This window comes from Triticum dicoccoides, chromosome 6B (assembly GCF_002162155.2).
Source record: "Triticum dicoccoides isolate Atlit2015 ecotype Zavitan chromosome 6B, WEW_v2.0, whole genome shotgun sequence".
Lineage (NCBI taxonomy): Eukaryota > Viridiplantae > Streptophyta > Magnoliopsida > Poales > Poaceae > Triticum > Triticum dicoccoides.
Genome location: NC_041391.1, coordinates 634,261,542 through 634,269,757, shown reverse-complemented (window position 1 = coordinate 634,269,757; position 8,216 = coordinate 634,261,542).

Sequence of the window (8,216 nt, the reverse complement as noted above, 5' to 3'; positions counted from 1 at the left end):
GAGAGGCAGACTCACTACTTGGTATGATTTTTTTTCACTTAGGCGAGTACTGGACTGCAGCTAAGCCCTCGAGTGAGAGGCAGACTCACCACTCGATAGGATTTTTATCACTTAGGCGAGTACTGGACTAAAGCTAAGCCCCCGAGTGAGAGGCAGACTCACCACTCGGTAGGATTTTTTTATCTTAGGCGAAACAGATTCGCAGCTAAGCCCCCGAGTGAGAGGCAGACTCACCACTCGGTAGGATTCTTTTTATCTTAGGCGAAACATATTCGCATCTAAGGCAACATGTAAAAAGGAAATAAACAACAATCAATCAGAAGACTGTAAAATTATGTCTTTTGATAACCAAACTAAAAGGTACTTCTTATTACATCTCATCAGTCTAAATACTTAAGAGTAAAAAGGGCGGTGCAGTTCCGTGTTCCAAGTGCGTCGCTCATCTTTGTTGTGCTCGACATTAAAGAGACGATATGCTCCATTGTGGAGCACTCTAGTGATGATGAAAGGGCCTTCCGAAGCAGGAGCGAGCTTGTGTGGCTTCTGCTGGTCCACTCGGAGAACCAGGTCTCCTTCTTGAAATGTGCGACCCCTTACGTTTCTGGCATGGAATCGACACAAGTCTTGATGATAAATTGTCGACCGGATCAAGGCCATCTCTCTTTCTTCTTCCAGGAGATCGACTGCATCTTGCCGAGCCTGCTCTGCTTCCTCTTCTGAGAAGAGTTCGACTCGGGGCGCGTTGTGGAGCAAGTCATTCGGGAGTACGGCTTCGGCTCCATAGACCTAGAAGAATGGGTCCGTCTAGTCGACCGATTGGGAGTTGTCCTCAATCCCAAAAGCACTGACGGGAGCTCATCGACCCAAGCCCCTGCTGCATGCTTGAGGTCACGCATCAACCGGGGTTTCAGTCCTTTGAGAATCAATCCATTCGCTCGCTCAGCCTGTCCATTCGACTGAGGAAGAGCGACCGAGGCGTAATAGACCCTCGTGCCTTGGGAAGCACAAAAGGCTCTGAATTCATGAGAGTCGAAGTTCGACCTGTTGTCCGTGATGATGCTGTGCGGAACACCATATCTAAATATCAATTCTCTGATGAAACTCACAACAGTACTTTCTTGAAGGTTTTAATGGGCTTGGCTTAGCACATGGGTAAATCTGCTCCTGCCGATCCTCACAGGTCCAACCATGTCCAATCCCCAAACAGCAAAAGGACAGACAAGTGGAATAGTCTTCAGAGCTGATGGATGTTTATGGGACATGTTGGAGTAGAACTGGCAGCCTTCACACTTGTCCACTATTTCCTTTGCCATCTCATTGGCATGAAGCCAGTAAAATCCGGCTCGGTATGCTTTGTCCACGATGGTCCGAGAGGATGCATGGTGACCACAGGTCCCCGAGTGAATATCATTGAGAATCATTCGGCCTTCTTCTGGCGTGATGCACTTCTGGCAGACCCTAGTTACACTTTCTCTAAACAACTGACCTCTCATCATGGTAAAGGCATTAGACCGTCTGACGATCTGTCGAGCCTCTTATACATCCTCTAGAAGTTCTTTCCTAAGAATGTATGCGATGTACGGTATTGTCCAGTCGGGGGTGATGACCAAAACCTCCATGACCAAGTCGACCACGGTTGGGACTTCGACTTCAGTCGGATCTGTGGCGCTCTTGGGCTGTGGTGACTCTTCAGTGAAAGGATCCTCCTGAACTGAAGGTGAATGAATATGTTCCAAAAACACATTACGGGGAATGGTCTCTCTTTTTGAACCTATGTTTGCCAACTCATCTGCAGCTTGATTTTTCAGTTGAGGTATATGGTGAAGCTCCAACCCTTCAAACTTCTTTTCCAGCTTTCTTACTACATTGCAATAACCAGTCATGGATGGGCTCCTGACATCCCATTCCTTCATCACTTGATTAACTACCAAATCCGAGTCACCGTAGACCATAAGGCGACGGACGCCGATTGAAATGGCCATATGCAACCCGTATAAAAGTGCCTCATATTCAGCTTCATTAATGGAGGTATCAAAATGGATCTAAAGAACATAGCTAAGCCTATCTCCACGGGGGGATACCAATACTACCCCAGCACCTGAACCATTCAGCATCTTGGAGCCATCAAAGAATATAGTCCAATGCTCCGAGTGAACTTGAGTCAGCAATTGCTGTTCAATCCACTCGGCAAGGAAATCTGCAATTGCTTGGGACTTGATAGCCTTATTTGCCTCAAAGTTGATATCCAAGGGAAGGAGTTCAATCGCCCATTTTGCCACTCGACCAGTTGCATCTCTGTTATTCAGGATTTCAGATAGTGGTGCATCCCTGACGACCGTAATGGAGTGATCAGAGAAATAATGTGCAACCTTCTTCATGGTCATGTATATTACATATACAAGCTTATGATAATATGGATATCGTTGGTTGGATGGAGTCAAAACTTCAGAGAGATAGTAAACTGGGTGCTGAACCTTGTAAGCTTTTCCTTCCTCCACTCGCTCGACCGTGAGTACTGCACTGACAACTTGTCCAGTGGCTGAAATGTAAATCAGTAAAGGCTCTTTGCTGATTGGCGTAGCGAGCACTGGCTGGGTGGACAACAGGGTTTTGAGTTCTGCAAACACTGCATCAGCTTCCTCAGTCCACTCGAACTTATCAGATTTCTTCATCAGTCAGTAAAGAGGCGAGGCATTTCACCAAGACGAGAAATGAATCGACTCAAGGCGGCCAAACAACCAGTCAGCTTCTGAACGTCATGCACTCACACAGGGCGCTTCATTCGGAGGATGGTATCGACTTTTTCTGGATTGGCGTCGATCCCTCGTTTGGAAACGAGAAAACTGAGTAACTTACCTCCTGGAACTCCGAATGTGCATTTCGACAGATTAAGCTTGATATCGTACCTTCTTAGGTTGGCAAAGGTTTCTGCGAGGTCAGTCAATAGGTCGGAACCTTTGCGAGACTTGACCACAATGTCATCCATGTATGCTTCCACATTCCAACTGGTTTGAGTGAGCAGGCACTTCTGAATCATTCTCATGAATGTGACTCCGGCATTTTTAAGACCAAATGGCATGGTGACATAACAAAAGCACCTGAATGGGGTGATGAAAGCTGTTTTTATTTCGTCGGGACCATACAGTCGGATCTGATGATACCCGGAATATGCATCTAAGAAAGACAAGCGCCCACATCCCGCAGTCGAGTCAGCAATCTGATCGATGCGAGGGAGAGGGAAGTGATCTTTCAGGCATGCCCGATTGATATGCTTGAAATCAATGCACATACAAAGTCAATCATCCTTCTTAGGGACCATGACTACATTGGCAAGCCACTCGGAGTGGCAAATCTCACGGATGAACTCTGCTCCTAGCAGTCGAGCCACTTCCTCACCAATTGCTTTCCTCTTCTGCATGGCGGACCACCGAAGGTGCTCTTTGACGGGTTTTACCTTGGGGTTGACACGCAAACGGTGCTCAGCCAGTCCCCTGGGTACTCCTGGCATGTTAGAGGATTTCCATGCAAAGATGTCCCAGTTCTCACGGAGGAACTGGATGAGCGCTTCTTCCTATTTGCTGCCGAGTGTTGTTGATATATGAATCGGTGCGGCATTGGGATCGGTCGGGTGAATATGTATCGGCTTCGTTTCACCAGTCAACTGAAATGTAGAATCTGTAGCAGGCTTCTTGGCTCGGAGCAAATCACTCGGATCTACATTCTTCTGATACTCTTGGAATTCAACTCCTGCCATCTGCGCATCAAAATTTCTGGAACCTTTCTGGAAGCATTCCTGTGCTTTCTGCCGATTACCAGTAAGTGTGATCACACCTTTGGGACCAGGTATCTTCACCTTGAGATACACGTAACATGGTCAAGCCATAAAACGTGCGTAGGCCGGCCTACCCAGAATGACGTGATAAGCACTCTGGAAATCCACGACTTCAAATGTCAACTTCTCCTTACGGTAATGCTTGGAATCACCGAAAACCACGTCGAGGGCGATCTGGCCGAGTGATTCGGCTTTCTTTCCAGGGATAACACCATGAAATATCATGTTGCTCTCGCTAAGTTTGGACATCGGAATGCCCATCCCCTTCAAGGTTTCAGCGTAAAGGATGTTCAGGCCACTGCCACCGTCCATCATCACTTTAGTCAGTCTAGTGCCTCCAACCACGGGGTCGACCACTAGTGCTTGCCTCCCGGGGGTGGCTACACAAGCAGGATGGTCAGACTGGTCGAATGTGATGGCTGTCCGAGACCAATTCAGGTATGTGGTCGCCGCCGCCGGAGCAGCCATATTCACTTCTCTATTGATGACTTTCAATCGACTCTTGCTCTCAACATCAGCAAAAATCATCAGGGTAGATTTGACTTTAGGATAACCATCGTCTTCTTCCTCATCCTCGTCTCTGTCTGACTCCTTTCCTTTTTCACTGGGTTGATCTCCTCGGAACTGTTGGATCAGGAGCCGACACTGTCGACTGGTGTGTTTAGGGTAAATCAGATTCCCCTCTTCGTCCTTCTTCGTGTGGATGTGACACGGTAGATCCAACACATCATTTCCCACCTGATCTTTCACTTTCTTAGGGGGCCAGAGCCCCTTAGGTTTTCCCGTAAACTCTCCTTGAGCCAGCGCTGCGGTCTCACCGGGTGCTGTGGGCTCGGCCTTACGCTTCTGTTTCCGATTGGAATTACCTCCACCGGTCTCTTGGCCGACTGGCATACTGTTTCTGCTACGGAGTCGATCCTCTTCTTCCCCGTTAGCATATCGGGTGGCTATTTCCATCATCCGAGTTAGAGTCATATCACCAGTCCGACCGAACTTCAGGACTAACTCTCGGTATTTGACGCCCTCCTTGAAAGCGCACACTGCTTGATGCTCTGATACATTTTCGACGGTGTGATGCAAAGTGGTCCACCTCTGAATGAAATCTCTCAAGGTCTCACTCGGCTTCTACACACAATGCTGCAACTCGGTCAATCCTGCTGGCTGTTTGCACGTGCCTTCGAAGGTTCTGATGAACACTCGAGCCAGCTCTTCCCAAATGTATATACTCCTCGGAGCTAACTGAGTCAACCACGCTCGGGCTGACTGAGGGAGTCCCGGATTAGGGGGTGTCCGGATAGCCGGACTACCATCATCGGCCGAACTGTCATCGGCCGGACTATCATCATCAACCGGACTCCAAGACTATGAAGATACAAGATTGAAGACTTCGTCCCGTGTCCGGATGGGACTTTCCTTGGGCGTGGAAGGCAAGCTTGGTGATACGGATACGTAGATCTCCTACCATTGTAACCGACTCTATGTAACCCTAGCCCTCTCCGGAGTCTATATAAACCGGATGGCTCTAGTCCGTAGGACACAACAACAACAACAACAACAACCATGACAATCATACCATAGGCTAGCTTCTAGGGTTTATCCTCCTTGATCTCGTGGTAGATCCACTCTTGTAAACATCCACAATATCAATATCAATCAAGCAGGACGTAGGGTTTTACCTCCATCAAGAGGGCCCGAACCTGGGTAAAACATCGTGTCCCTTGTCTCCTGTTACCATCCGCCTAGACGCACAGTTCGGGACCCCCTACCCAAGATCCGCCGGTTTTGACACTGACATTGGTGCTTTCATTGAGAGTTCCTCTGTGTCGTCATCGATAGGCTTGATGGCCTCTTCAATCGACAACGACGCAGTCCTGGGTGAGACTTTTCTTCCCGGACAAATCTTCATATTCCGCGGCTTCGCACTGCGGGCCAACTCACTTGGCCATCTGAAGCAGATCGAAAGCTACGCCCCTGGCCGTCAGGTCAGGTTTGGAAGCCTAAACTTCACGGCCGATATCCGCGGGGACTTGATCTTCGATGGATCTGAGCCACAGCCGAGCGTGTCGCGCTGTCACGATGGGCATGACCTGACTCTGCCGCCGGACAGCACCTTGGAGGCCGCACACGAATCCGCTCCGACCCATAGTCCGGAGCCGATCGCTCAGATCGAGGACGGATGGCTGGACACTGCCTCGGGAGCTGCAACTTCTACGGCGATGGAGCCGAACACTTACCTTGTCCCGCATAAAGCTCATGACTCTGAGGTGCCGGACTCTCTGCCGGACTCCGAACCTCCTGCGCCCCTGCCAGTCAAATCCGATTGGGCACCGATCATGGAATTCACCGCTGCGGACACCTTTCAGCACTCACCCTTCGGGGATATCTTAAATTCGCTGAAGCATCTCTCACTATCCGGAGAGCCCTGGCTGAACTACGGCCAGGATGGTCGGGACGTAGACAATGAAGAAATTCAGAGCCCACCCACCACCCACTTCGTAGCCACCGTCGACGATCTAACCGACGTGCTAAACTACGACTCCGAAGACATCAACGGTATGGACGACGATGCCGGAGACGATCAAGAACCAGCGCCTACAGGGCACTGGAAGGCCATCTCGTCACATGACATACATATGGTGGACACCCCAAAGGGAAGCGATACCGAGGAACAACGGGACACGGCAGAGGATAATCCCGCCGATAAACAACTAAAACGGCGACATAGACGCCACCCTAAGTCCCGCCTCGATCAAAGCAGCATTCCTAACGACCCAGTGATAGAGCAGGGCAAACCAGCGAACGACGAACATACAACCAAGCAACCATCCGAACAGGACGAACCGGATAATCAACCCCTTCACGGAGCAATCAACAGTCCAGACACACCACCGGAGCATAAGAACCTTCACAAAAGACTCGTCGCCACTGCAAGAAGTTTGAAGAAGGAAAAACGGAAGCTCAAAACAGCGGAAGACATACTCAGAATGAAGTGGAGCAAAATACTCAAGACCGCAGACAAATATGGCAATGGCCATCAAACAAGGAGCTACCCGAAGCGCAAGCTGCTGCCAGAATTTGACGAGGAAGCCATAGAGCCCTCACAGTCAAAAAATAAAGAGGCCGCCTGGCCGGATAGACGGCCAGATGATAGGCCAAAAGCGACAAGCGGCACCGCACACAAGCTGACTTATGATCCTGGGAAAACGGACGGCCCAACTAGGTCCACCTACGGGCCAAAAAGGAGGGCCCCAGGAAGTAACACAACACGACAAGTGTTCGAAGACAACGGCACACCCAAATACAGGGGCGCCGCACACCCGCTATGTTTTACCGATGAGGTGCTGGATCATGAATTTCCAGCAGGGTTCAAACCCATAAACATAGAGGCATACGACGGCACAACAGACCCAGGAGTCTGGATAGAAGATTACATACTACACACACACATGGCTAGAGGAGATGATCTCCACGCCATAAAATACCTACCCCTCAAGCTCAAAGGGCCAGCTCGGCATTGGCTCAAAAGCCTCCCAGAAAACACTGTTGGAAGTTGGGAAGAGCTTGAGGACGCGTCTAGAGCAAATTTTCAAGGGACTTATGTCCGCCCTCCGGATGCAGACGATCTGAGTCATATAAACCAACAGCCCGGAGAGTCAGCGTGCAAATTCTGGAACAGGTTCCTTACCAAAAAGAACCAAATAGTGGATTGTCCCGACGCGGAAGCCTTAGCAGCTTTTAAACACAACGTCCAAGACGAATGGCTCGCCAGACACCTCGGCCAAGAGAAGCCAAGAACAATGGCCGCGCTAACAAGGCTCATGATGCGCTTTTGCGCAGGAGAAGACAGCTGGCTAGCAAGATGCAGCACCAGCGACCCGAGTACATCCAAGATCAGAGATGGAAACGGAAAATCACGGCGCAGGAAAGATCAGCGCCGGAATAAAGAAGAAAGCCCAAAGGGCACGGCGGTCAACGCCGGATTCAAAAGCTCGCGGCCAAACAATAAAACACTGCCTCTTAAGGACAACAGCGACGAGCTATCAAATTTAAACAAAATTTTAGATCGGATATGTCAAATCCACAGTACCTCCGGAAGGCCTGCAAAGCATACCAACTGAAATTGTTGGGTTTTTAAACAGTCCGGCAGACTCAACGCCGGACACAAGGGGCTCGATGCGCCAAGCGAGGATGATGACGAACCCCACCAGCAGAGCACCAGAAGTCAAAAGACTTTCCCACAAGAAGTCAAAATAGTAAACTCACTTCATGTGATAGTATGGAAAACCAACACGGCACTTGCTAAGACAAGTGTCGCACGGTCCACCCCAGCGGAACACCTTGGATGTCAAAACCAATCACTTTCGACCATCTGGATTAGTCCAGA